The sequence below is a fragment of the Hemicordylus capensis genome, chromosome 2, assembly GCF_027244095.1.
Source record: "Hemicordylus capensis ecotype Gifberg chromosome 2, rHemCap1.1.pri, whole genome shotgun sequence".
NCBI classification, from domain to species: domain Eukaryota; kingdom Metazoa; phylum Chordata; class Lepidosauria; order Squamata; family Cordylidae; genus Hemicordylus; species Hemicordylus capensis.
In genome coordinates this window covers 9,777,213-9,790,451 of record NC_069658.1, presented here as the reverse complement: position 1 = coordinate 9,790,451, position 13,239 = coordinate 9,777,213, and the positions used below count along the sequence as shown (strand labels likewise).

The window sequence follows — 13,239 nt, the reverse complement described above, 5'->3', positions numbered from 1 at the left end:
TGAGTGGGGGGATCATCGACACCTTGAAAGCTACTGTGATGAACTCCCATGGACAAACACACACACACACAACAAATGGGAAGTGACAGTTTCGCTTTCTGGAGCAGGGTTTGGCCCAGAGATTGCCCATTCCCAGGGGCGTATCTATTGTAGGGCAGGCAGGGCATGTGCCCCAGGTGCCACTTAAGGGGGCGCCATTAAATTTTTTTTTTTTAAAAAAAGGCTGCCGAAAACAAAATGGTGACCGTGCATGCTCAAATGGCCTCTGTGAGGCCCTAGGCCAGGCCAGGCCTCACAGAGGCCATTTGAACATGCACGGTGGCCATTTTGTTTTCAGTGGCAATTTTTTTAAACAAAATTATTTTTTAAAATGGCCACCGCACATGCTCAAATGGTCCCTGCGAGGCCCTAGAGGCCAGAGGCGGGGACCTTTGCAGACCCCCTTCATGGCCTTTAGGAAGCCCCCCAAAGGGGCTACAAGTAAAACATGTTTTAAAAAAATTAATATAATATAAGTCACTGTACACATATTTAGTTTGGCACTATGTACAGAGAATCAGGGCTTGTGAATTCTGAGCTGAAGCTTATGAGCTAGGATTATATTCATTTGCTCTTACTTTGCTTCTTGTGATAAGTGAGTTAAATGTGATGTCTTAATAATATGGCTATTAATGGTGAGTTTGTCTTTGAATCTGTGGGAAATCCTTAGTATTAAGGCCCACTGGGAGTTTCTTGCTCTCTTTCTCTCATGTTAACTGTCTTTCTGAAATACTAGAATATATTCCAAGCAGTGACACATTTTACTCTGCATATCCTTTAATAATTTTCAGAGTATCTGGGAAAAGTCAAATTCTCCATTTATTTTTAAAACTGATGTAATAGTGATGCTACAATGCATAGTAGAGAATTAGACAGGCACTTCTGTTTAGTTTTCCAAGTACACCTCCACATAGTCTTTGGGTATTTCATGAGCCCCAGCATACTGAAATTTGTAGTTTTCCAGCATTTTTTGTCTGGCTACGTCCACTGCTAAATAGTTTTTGAAATATTAAAAGATTAACAAGCTCGACTTGTATTTTTCAGCTGATATTATGGTAAAGTTATCTGAAAGATGGGTGTCAGATGTTTGGACAGGGAGCGCAATTTCAGTGCTTGCCCTAGGCGCAATTTTCCCTAGGTACGCCTCTGCCCATTCCTGATCCCTCTCTTTCATGACTCCTACCAGAGCCAGAGGAGGAAGAGGGAGTTCACTAGGGTTGAATGTCTGTAAGGGATTCAGAGTAGGCTGCCACCATCCACTTTGTTTTGATGTGAGGAAACTGACTCTCCATATAAGATTCCTGGAGGGGTACAAAACCTACCCTAAAAGGGCTGAGCAGTCCTAGGCCTTCAAAGCTGTGTGTCTAATGCAGACCCCAAAATGAAGTGTAGCACACTTCCCCAACACTTCAGTGTTTATTATTAGATTTTTAAAAAACAAGGGTATGCAATAAGAATGGTTTCTTTATAAAGCAGATTGTAAGAGAGTGTTTAACTAACCAGGCAACTCAGATGCAAGCAATACAATAAAGGAAAATAACTTCCCTCATGTGTCTAACTGAACTGGACCCTATTATTCTACTACTCACTCCAGGGGTCTTCCTGCTGTTTCTAGCCTCCCATTTCCCCAGCAGCTTCTCAGCCCACTGTCTTCTCAGGGCACAATTGGAACAGACTAAACAAAGAACACCTTGAGCCAGGTCTCACAATCAGTGAGACCTGGTTTTGAAGAGTGCTCAGGGAGAGCGGGCTAAGCCCGCTCTCCCCACACATGAGCACAGCGGGAATCCTGGGCGGCCGGATCGGCCACCCACACAATTGCCAGCTCCATGACGGATCGGTGGGAGCTGGGGGGAGCAGGGGATGATAGGCCCCCGGAAGCTCCAGCATGCCCTGCATGAGCGCGCAGGGCATGCTGGCAAGACCCTCATAGCTGGGAGGTGGCTTTTCATATCCCCTCCAGGGGTCTCCTCGTGAGTAGCCACGCCGCCGCACAGTGGCTACTCATGATTAAAAAAACCTGGTTTGTGGAGTGCTCGCTCTGCAAACCCGCTTTTAGGGGAGGAGTACTAAGGCGGGTTAACCGCCTGGGAGCCACTGGGCTCCCACGATCAGGCAAAATTGGCCTAGGCTCCCCTAGCCCGATTTTGCCTGATCATGGGAATAGCCCCCTTTTCTTTTTCTGCCGATGGCTGCGTATGTCGATCCCACCCAGTCCTCTGGATTGGTCCTTCTGTTTTGAATTTCCCAGGGTTTCCCCCTTATTAGGAAAGGCCCCACACACCCAGCAGCTGCTCTAAGTGAGGTCTAGTCTTCACTACACTCTCCAAAACTATTGTCCTGTCATAGGTTTTTTGAAAGCTAGTTCACGTCTGACCTCAAGGGTGGTCCTTCTATGTGACGAGGTGAGGTGGCTGCCACTGGTGCGATAAAGACAGCATGTTGCCTGCCCTGCCCCTTCTTTAAAAAAGGGAAAGCAGGGGGAGGTGGGTGCACACAGGAGATGAGTAGGCAGCATTTGCCACCCTGGAGTGACCAGAGCCCAATTCAGCTATACAACTGTACATATGTCTGTATACTCATACGTGCATTTGTGTGAATGACTGTATCTGTGTTCTTTTTAAAAGTGAACCTGGATGCAGGTCCTTCAAATGCACGGTGCAGACAGGAAGTGCACTTCTGTACCTTTATTCAGCGTAATGTGTGAATGACTGTACCTGTGTACAGACCTTGTATACTGTGCACGTGTTGTACAAGTGTTGAACATAATGTGTGAATGGGCCTCAGCTCCCTTTTAAAAGTCACCTTAGCTTTTGTGAAGCTTTATGGGGAGTGGGGAGGAGGGAAGATTTCCAGCAGCCTTCTCTGCTCTCCTCTTGCTTCTTGCAAGCTTTGTGAGGAATGTGAGGAGAGGCTCTGCTGGCAAAGCTTGGAGCGGTCAGGTCAGTCCCAAGGAGCTGCTCCAGTGTCAGCCATGGGGGGCATCTAATCTGCTGCCTTAGGCAATGATTCACCTTGCCTTGTGAAAGGTCCACCCCTGTGAAACAACACTGAACCTTCTGAACTCATGGACTGATGTAGGAATGTAATAAGTTGTTCTAGTAAGAACTAATCTGAATCTGCCTGCTTTCCTTTCACTATCCCTACAACTGGACTAAATTTGGTCCAGTTCGGTTAGGCAGTGCACAAGTTAGCCCACTTGCATTGAAATGTTCATGCATCCGCCATCTTGGACTGGGGTGCATGACATTGTCACAAACTCTGCATTTGAGGTTTCCTTACAACTGTACCAAATGTGGTCCAAATCGGTTTCCACTTGCACTTCAAACGGTCATGTGTCCGCCATCTTGAATCAGGGTGGATGACATCATTACAAACTACATCTTTGAGCCAACCCTATATGTCTACACCTATAGCAGATTTGCTACACCCTGTCATTGCTACACCACTGAGTATATTCATAGGGGATAACTGTAGCTATTAGCTCTGTTGGATAGGTGGCAGGGCCTCTGAGAGGAATTTTATCAGGGGGTACAAAGTTTCTTTTGGGGGCCCCTTCCCTTCCCACATTCTCCCAAGAAGAGTACAACATAAAGATTGTACCATTTCACAGCTTCAGTTTTGATTGACACTTCTAAGATGGTGTCAACTCTTGTCCCAAATAGCAGGCGCCTTTCTAGTTCTCGCCAAGATAGGTAACATTTTCTGTGACTATTGCCTTTTTCATGTTTTGGGATCCTGTAGGAAAGTTTCCTCCACTTTCCATTAGAATCTCAGCCATCAGCACATACCAGTGCAGATTTAGATGCAAAAGTGCTAGTCTTGAGATTATTGACTGTCGTGTGCCAAAATAATCGACATGGAAAGCAATATAATGCTTGTTTCTGTTGACTCCAGAGACAAGCCAGTCCCTTACATGTAGTTCTCCACTGGTGCTTTGAAATTTCAGTATGCCTTCTGGGAAAACTTGATTGCAGGCATCTTTTGGGAATGTTTTTGGCTCTCGGGCCCCCTTTTGGACCCTGGGCCTGGGTACGATATACTCCCTGCACCCCCCTCTCATAGGCCCTGGTAGGTGGAACATTCCTGTTCAGATGCAGTAAAATTTTGAATGCCAGTTCCTGGGGGGAAGGCAGTGGGAGAGAGTGTTGCTTTCATGTTTCATCTGTGGGCTTCTCAAAAGCATCCAGAAATGTGATGGAAACAAGATGGTCCTTGCTGCAATCCAGCTGAGCTGTTTTTGCTTTCAGATTATATTATCTTACCTGTATATTTTCCCTAAGGAAAATTCAACAGCAAATCCTTAGAAAGACCACCAACCATTCCTCTCACAAATGGAGAGGAAACGTTCTTTTTCTCTTTCTTTATGCCATTAGACTATCAATCCATGCTCTTGGGTGGTAGATAAGTATGACTTTAGCCTTCTTCCTGATACTCAGATCTAGCAATGCCATCTTCTGCTTCATTGTGGAGTATATGAACACTGCCAGTGTTATTTTTCCTCCATATATTTTTACTGCCTCAGCATTGCAGGGGCTTTCACGTTCATTTGTGATTGATAAAGCCCCAGGGTACAAATATCCCAGATAACAAGCGGATCAGAGCTGAATAGACTGAAGCTTCTGGCCTCCCTCAGCCCAAAGAAAAACACCCCAAGTAGCAAAGAGCAGCAACCAAATTGGATTTTACACTCCACAACCTGTATACTGAGGGGTTTCTCAAGCAGATAATCATAAGCAGAGCTCCAATGGTTTGCAACCTCCTTCTCCAACTGCAGCTCTAGAAGCTCTTGTGGGTTTTTTTTTCTGTATCTGAGTATTTCTTTCTATTCTCTTACGAGAGACTTTTATTACCCTAAAGGTAAGAATTGCCTTGCTAGATCAGACCAACTGTTCATTTAATGCAGCGCTCTGTCTCCCAGCTAGGAATTTGAGAATCTCTTTGCTTTCCTTTGTTGCTCTGATCTTCTCTGCCCCAAATTCCACTCCTCCTGAATTTGAATTTCAATATAACTATGACAATTTCTAAAATGCCAAAACTAGAGCATGTGTGGCTTACCTCCATTTTTGGTTCTTTCCATTATTATGCATCTTTTTTTTCTTGTGAAGGCTCTTTGTGTGCAAGCTCTTCATCTTGCTACATCACTCTGGGAGCAGAGCATGCGTGCGCGCGCGAGAGAGAGAGAGAGAGAAAGAGAGAGAGAGAAGAGAGAGAGAGAGGAGAGCGAGCGAGCGCGAGCACTTTTTATCACTCCTTAGAACTGAGGTATGTGGGTTTAGCAGCACACAGCTCTTCCTCCTCATCCTCCTCTGCACTTACTCATGCCAGAATCAGGGATCCGAACCATGTCATATGAACACAGGAAGTACTGAGTCAAACTGTTGGATAATCTAGCTCAGTATTGTCCACACTGACTGACAGTAGCTTTTCAAAGTTTCAGACAGGAGTCCTCCCAGCCCTACCTAGAGGTGCTTCTAGGAACTGAACCTGGACCTTCTGAATGCAAAGCAGATGCTCTACCACTGAGCTATGCCCCCCCCCCCGCCACTTTTATACCAGGTGTCTGACATGTACTACTACTAATGCATAACCAAATAGAAACTAGGAAAGATTTATCTCTGTCTGAGACCCTGTAGACAACAATAACCTGGGAGGACCAATGGTCCGATTAAGCCTAAAGCAGCTTCCTGAGCACCTATGTTTGTACTGCACTAGGCCAGTTCATGGTTAGGAAGAGGCCATGCTGAGACCATGGCCCTTGTGACATTGTCCATGGACATCCCAATGCCCTCCCAGCACATCCCTTTATCATGTAGGTTCATCTAAACCACTTTGAAAAAATTTTCTTGAAAAGCAGTATATAAATAGTAGTAGTAGTGTGAATGGCTAGGGCTACCATATTTTCAACTTGAAAAATGAGGCACGCTTTTCATCAACCTAAAATTTAAAAAATTAAAAATAACTAAGTCCAGGTCTACCAATTTTTCCATGTGCACAAAACCGGATCTTAAGAATTGGTTCAAGTTTGAACCAAAGTTGAAATGGGGGCCCTGGTTCAAGTAACAGTTCTGAACTGTTCTTTTGAGCTGGTGGTCTAGTTTGAATTCAATCCAGTTCGAAATGGTTCTGCCGTAGGGAATATGAACTGGCCTGTTATTCCCTATCTTGTTATTATTCCCAAGGCATTATTCCCTATGCTTTGGGACACCAGAACAGGCTGGGTGGTACGACCTGATGGGTGCTATATTATTATTATATTTATTTAAAATATTTATTCCCCCACCCCTCCAGTGTACTACTGCTTGGGGCGGCTCACAACAACAAGATAGACACAGATACAACAAAAGAAATTACATTAACTAAAAAAAAAATTAAAAGTCAGATTAAAAACCACAATTATTAGATTCAAATTAAAACTGAAAATTATAAAAAGCTAAAGAAGTTAAAGAACCTACCAGATATAACAAAACAATAATGGAGCATTAAAAAGCCTTCTTTAAAAGGTGCATTTTGAGATTTAAAAAAAAAACAAACACGGAGGGAGGAAGCATGGCGAAGCTCTTCAGGGAGGACTGGTAGCCAATGAAGCTGATGCAAGATGGGTGTAATACTCGTGACATCCAACTCAGGATAGTCCAGAATGGGAGGCTGACCTTCATGAAGACCAGCTGCTCCATCAAGGCAGGTGGAGGTCTGAAGGTGGTGGTGGGAGGTGCGGGTCCAAAGGAGGTGGCAGACAGGGATCCAAAGGAGGTGGCAAGCAGGGATCCAAAGATGGCGGGTAGGCCGGGGTCCAAAGACAGGCAGGGCTCAGCAGGCAGGGCTCAGCAGATCAGGGATCAGAGGGGGTAAGCAGGCAGGGCTCAGCAGAGAAGTAGGGATTGGGAGGCAGGGGGTCTACTGAAGCTAGGTGCAGAGAGTGACTAGCAGCAGCAAGCAAACAATCCATAGAAACATAGGAAGCTGCCATATACTGAGTCAGACCATTGGTCCATCTAGCTCAGTATTGTCTACACTGACTGGCAGCGGCTTCTCCAATGTTTCAGGCAGGAATCTCTCTCAGCCCTATCTTGGAGATGCCAGGGAAGAAACTCGGAATCTCAGCTGCCCTTCCCAGAGCAGCTCCACCCCCTAAGGGGAATATCTTACAGTGCTCACACTTCTAGTCTCCCTTTCATATGCAACCAGGATGGACCCTGATTAGCTAATGGGACAAGTCATGCTTGCTACCACAAGACTAGTGCTCTTCCTCAATGAGATGATGCCTTTCAGCACCCTATATCACTGCTGCCCAATATAGGAGTTTCCCATATTCTGGGAAACACACCAGCAGGGATTCGAACCAACAGCCTCCTGCTCTCTAGGCAGGTTACTTCCCCACTGTGCCATTAGGAGGCTGCAAAGCAGCCAGAGCTCTTCTTTGAAAGTAGAAGAATGCTACCTGGCTTAAAATACATTTTGAAACTCCCTTCTTTATGCTCCCCCTCCCCTGTCACCTTCATCACCCCGCCCCCGCTGAATCGGGGCAGAGTTGCCCAGACAACAGGAAGATATGAATATCAGCAAAACAACCAGAGCAAAGGAGATTGATAGCCAGTTGGAAGGCAGTGGCCGAAAACCAACCAATAGAGCAGAAAAATTGTAAACAGTCATGGTGGCCACCACATTCAAACCTTTAAATGAGTTCAAACTGATTCAATTCAAACTGGGCTTGACTTGGTTCAAACATGGACCAGGCCAGTTTGACTTGAACCTGGTTCGAATTGAACCGGTTCTGCACTGCCCTATCTACCAACTTGATTTCTACCAACTTGATCAAGTTGATTTCGACTCCTGGCACCCACAGAGCCCTGTGGTTTTCTTTAGTAGAATACAGGAGGGGTTTACCATTGCCTCCTCACATGCAGAATGAGATGATGCCTTTCAGCATCTTCCTATATCGCTGCTGCCTGATATAGTACCAGCGGGGATTAGAACTGGCAACCTTCTGCTTCTTAGTCAAGCATTTCCCCACTGCGGACATTCCTCTTTTTGGTGGAAATGAGGACATGTCCAGCAGAAATGAGAATGTATGGTAGCCCTATAAATGACTGCTCTAAACATGCTCCAAGTAAGGCATTGAGACCCTGTGCTTTCCAGAGAAGGGAAAAGGGATCTCCTTGATGCTATACTGAGACCCTCCACATCCTGGTTTGGGCTGAGTCAGGACCTCTGCTTAGTTAAGGGCACTGAAACTCCATTGATCTTGGATAGCTCAGAGGGCCAGGAGTCAGAACCTTGGTTAGCGCTTAGCTGGCTCGCAAGAGCTGGGTATGACAGCATTAATAGAACGTTGCTCCAGTGACTTCTTACAGCAGACTATTTGTTAGTCTGGGTTAGAACCCATTTAAGGCTTTTTTGCCTGGTTTCATAAGCACTGGCACCAGCATCTTTCTGAGCCTTCTGCTAATATATATAGGATGGGGGTGGGGACGTAACTCAGGGATTGAGCATCTGCTTTGCATGCAGAAGGTCCCATATTCACCTCTTGGCATCTCCAGGTAAGGTTGGGAAAGGCCCCTGAGCCTGGAAACTTGGAGAGCTGCCGCCAGTCAGTGTAGATAATACTGAGCTAGATGGTCCAATGGCCTGTCCTGGTATAAGGCAACTTCATTTGTTCCTAGGTCCTCAGGGAAGTCCTCTGAGTTAGAGGATGAAGGCATGGTGGAGGCCTTTGTGTTATGGTGGAGGTGCTGTCTCAGGTTCCTCTGGTCCTCCTGATGTGTGAGTTCCCAGTAGCCAGGGTCTGGATCACAAGCAGTGTTCCCTATAACAAGGATCCTCCAGTGTTGTTGGCTACAACTCCCAGCATCTCCAGCTGCAATGGCCTTTGGCTGGGGATGATGGGAATTGTAGTTAACCGTATCTGGAAGTTCCTATTACAAGGAGTATTGGCCATAGGTTCTTCTCAACTTGTTTCATCCCCTGAACTATCTCTCTTGCATCTGAGGCCAGATGGCATTACATGGTCAGCATCACATGGTCAGAGCAACGAGAGAGGCTGGAAGTTTCAGCAGCAGAGTTGTCCCATTAGCAGCAGCAGCAGCACTTCAGGTGTTCCCTCCTGCTTATTAAACATGCAGTCCCTAAATGATTATGCATCTGTCTAATCGCAGTGTCAGCTTTAAAAAATAAAATGAAAATAAAATACTGTGCATGATAACAAGGAAGGGTATAGGCCTATTAGGGGGAAAACTCCTGGAGGTGAAGGTGACAGCTTTATGGTGCCGGTCTTTGCCTTATTTGCAGTAACTCATTTTATGTATAGTGTTTCATATTGGTGCAGCCAAAGGGCTGGATCTGCTTGTGATTTACTCCCACCCATAAGGAAGATGGTAGCCTCTGAGAGAGCAGAAAATAAGTCTGTTGATTAGAACCGTAAATTAAAGGGAGACCGAAAAGAGGCATGAATTCTACAGGCCTGCATAAACATTTGATGTTGCTTTGCCACTTGTTACTTCACTTCCCTATAAACTGTGTGCTCAAAGTCTTTCTAATCCCATAATAAAGCTTTTCCTTTCTCTGCCTTATTTCCTTCCTGGGTGATTTATGTCTCTCTTTCTCAGTCAAACCTTCTGTTTGTTGTACCTTTGCCATGCAATCGACAATCAGAAAAAAACCCTGTGGTTTTTCCCCTTGTTTACAGGCAATCTAAAAAACAAAAGGGTAGCAACAGGGTCTGATTTGCTGTCAAGGGTCTGCTTGATTGGTGGTTTCTGCTTGGTTTCAGAATGAAGCTGGCACCCAAATTCAGCCCAAAGTGAAATCCAAATCAGGTCAAGGACGTGAGGCATTCTTAGGGAAGCCAAAGGGGGCCTGAAAAGAGTAGCAACATGTCTTAGGGGATTCTGCACATTCCCTGGTTGTCACTAGATTTCACCAAAAGAGCAAGTCAATGAAAATTTGAGATTCCTTCTTCAGTAAAATGTCTGAGAGATTTTGAATAAAGTCAAGATGCTGTATTAAACTTGTGAAATTCCTCATAGGGGAGTTGCAGATCATACATGACTAACTGGTGACCTGAGGGTCACAGCAAAAGGATAGGAAGTCCCAGAAGTCTCTGGGACATCCTTTCACAATGGGAGGGGCAATGACCAAGTGATCAGTGGACCTTTCCATTCTTGCTTATAGCTGGGAAATTTTGCTGTGTTAGAAAGATCCTAAGCAACTTCCTTGGGTAATGGAAGTGCCTAGGCACAAATTCACATCTGCAAGGTCTTTTTTATTTGATTGTTTCATTCATTTTTGCTGTTTAAAATTTCATTTGTTCTGTTATTCATTCAAATCGTACTTGTTTCATCATTACTTCCTTTGTTTTAATTATTCTCATTCATTTGGCTTTCTGACTGTGTTCACTGGGAAACGCAGTTGTCCTGCTGCTGTGCATGTACCTGTAACTTCAATGTTTTCCATCCAACTGGTGTGAAATTTTCAGACAGTTTATTAGCCCTCCAAGGGATCAGGCCTGTTGAACCAGACAGATAAGAAAAGGGTCTCTGCTTTCCAGGCAATTAAAAAAGGCACACTGAGAGACTCGCAGAGATCAGGCTATTAACTAAGACAGTATGTCTCTCTAAACCTCAGCATGTAACTCAACCAACTTAGCACAAAAAAAAAAAAAGGGAAATGTAGGGAGACAGCATTGAATGAACTGAGCATGCTCTGGAATTGTAAGAAGCAAGTGATTCAGAAGTACTCTTAGACAAGTACTCTTAGAGGAGACCAACAAGGAAAACCGCAAACACTTAGGACCGGATCTCACTATTAGTGAGACCCGGTTTCTTCCAGTGAGTGGGGTCCCTGCACACGAGTGTGGAGGGAGCCCTGGGCGGCCAGATCAGCCACCCACACAATTGCCAGCTCCGTGACGGAGCCGGCGGGGGCTGGGGAGCTCAGGGGCCATGTGGCCCCCGAAGCCACATTATGCCCTGCACGAGTGTGCAGGGCATACTGGGGAGACCCCCAGAGCTGGGAGGTGGTTTTTCACATCCCCTCCGGGGGTCTACTCACGAGTAGCCATGGCGTGGAGCCGCACCGCAGCTACTCACAATCAGAGGGGCCAGTTTTGCCGAGCCCAGTGGTTCTTGTAATCGGCAAAAATCGGGCTAGGCTCTCCTAGCCCAATTTTCGCCGATCGTCAGAATAGCCCCTTAGTCTCCAAGGTGAAACAACTCACACGGGCAAAAAACAAGTCTTTAATGCCCTCCTTTATAGGTATCTGAATTCTTCCTGTCTTTCCATTGCAGTTGGAAGGTTCCATATGGAAACAAGACCTCAAGTTGGACCTCAAGACCTCAAGTCTTACTAGGCAATCACGCAACTGTTACTCTGCCCAATGACACTGCTGCACCTCCATAGTTCTGATCCTTGCCCTATGCTTTGATCACCAAACAGTGCCTGACTACTAGCCCAGGGTAGTGCTGCTCGTGTGGAGTGCCGGGATCAAGGCTGATCCAGGTGCTGCCTTCCCCAGTAGCCCAAGTTCTTTACCTGGGCTTTGACCTGGGTTGAGGGGTGCGGATGTGCCCTTTACCCGATGTCCGGGGTCTTGCCATCCCAACAGTCACGGAGCTGGGCACATAGAGTGCCCGGCTAGAAGGGGAATCCCCCAATGCACCTTGCTGCTTGCACAGTGCATTTTGGGATTCCTGGAGGCTGGGACTCATTTTCCCGGCCTCCAGTGATCTGCACTGCTTGGTGTGGCATGGATCGTGTGGGTGCACAATGGTGCACCCACAATGATCACAAAGGAGATCATCAGTCATCTGAGGGGAAGGTAGGTTAGGAACATAGCAATAGCAATAGCAATAGCATAGGAACATAGCATAGGAACAACATAGGAAGCTGCAATATTGGTCTGTCCAGCTCAGTATTGTCTTCACAGACTGGCAGCGGCTTTTCCATGGCTGCAGGCAGGAATCTCTCTCAGCCCTATCTTGGAGAAGCCAGGAAGGGAACTTGGAACCTTCTGCTCTTCCCAGAGTGGCTCCATCACCTGAGGGGAATATCTTACAGTGTTCACATGTGGTCTCCCATTCAAATGCAACCAGGGCAGACCCTGCTTAGCTAGGGGAACAAGTCATGCTTGCTACTCGAAGACCACCTCTCCTGGTCTTAGGTTCATCCCTACCTTCCCCACACCTACCGTTCTCACTCCTCTCATGCACGACCTTAATACTATTCAACAATTTTCAGCAATAGCTGGAGAACCCCAATCTAATGAATTCAATGAAAGACTTAAGCACAGACTTAAATTTCCCCCTTTGGACCAAGTGGGACTGAAAAGTGTTTAACTGCGGTTGGATGGTGTCCTTGTAATTCTATCTTTTTTAAAAGCTCCACTTTGTGTTGATAAAATGGTTAGCAGTCACATTTGCTATTTACATAAAAGGGAGCCAGTTGAACCATGTGTGGATTCCATTCGGAAAAAATAAAAGACCAAAACCCTGCACTAACTTTCTGTATTTCAGCATTTGCAGCTTTCTGGCCTTTTCAGCCACACATAAAAGCTACAATGAATCACCTCGCTGGCGCCTGGAGGGCTACCTTTCACCCTAGAATACATCCTAGCATTGTTTCTTTTGTCAATATTTCATCCAAACAGAGCACATATATCTGCAAGGCAATGCGAACGCCCTTTGTTGGGATCAAAATGGGGTGGATGAAGGGATAAGTAGTAATTTTATTTTATCTGAACCATAAATACAATAGAAGCTCTTTATCAGAATAAAAAACTGGTAGCTAATGCATTGCCTCCAACATTTCACAGATGGAAGTAGGGACACTCTTGTGTATTTATAATGTCCCTATTCTGACTCTAAGCATCATTGCCTGCATGCCTCCCCTCCACTATCACACATTGCTGAAGGCTCTTCTCTGATTGCTGAATGCTGTACAGTATTCATTTCTTCTCTCCTGCACTGATCTGAAAGTGAAAGAAGGTGTTTGCTCTTTGGAACCAGAGACTAACAGGATTTTAGAGCTGGAAGGTACCCTGGAGATCAACTAGTCCAATCCCCGGCTCAATGCAGGAACCTGCCACAATATCCCTAAGAGGAGGCTGCCCAGCCTCTGTTTGAAAACCTTCAGTGGGGGAGAGCCCACCATTGCACAAGCCTGCTCTTACAGCTAGAGGACATTCTTCCTAATGTCTCAGCTAAG

General features: G+C 45.8%; 1 protein-coding gene and 1 long non-coding RNA gene across 3 annotated transcripts in view; one reads left to right on the top strand and one right to left on the bottom strand.

Annotated features, from left to right (window-relative positions):
• Positions 1-5,189, bottom strand: part of LOC128344619 (uncharacterized) — a 33,115-nt gene extending 27,926 nt beyond the window's left edge. The window contains exon 1 of the long non-coding RNA XR_008315955.1: positions 5,098-5,189. This is a non-coding gene — a long non-coding RNA (uncharacterized LOC128344619). The remainder of the gene's footprint in view (positions 1-5,097) is intronic.
• Positions 1-13,239, top strand: part of RIT2 (Ras like without CAAX 2) — a 284,090-nt gene that overhangs the window by 47,862 nt on the left and 222,989 nt on the right. The gene's annotated exons all lie outside the window — the stretch shown is intronic.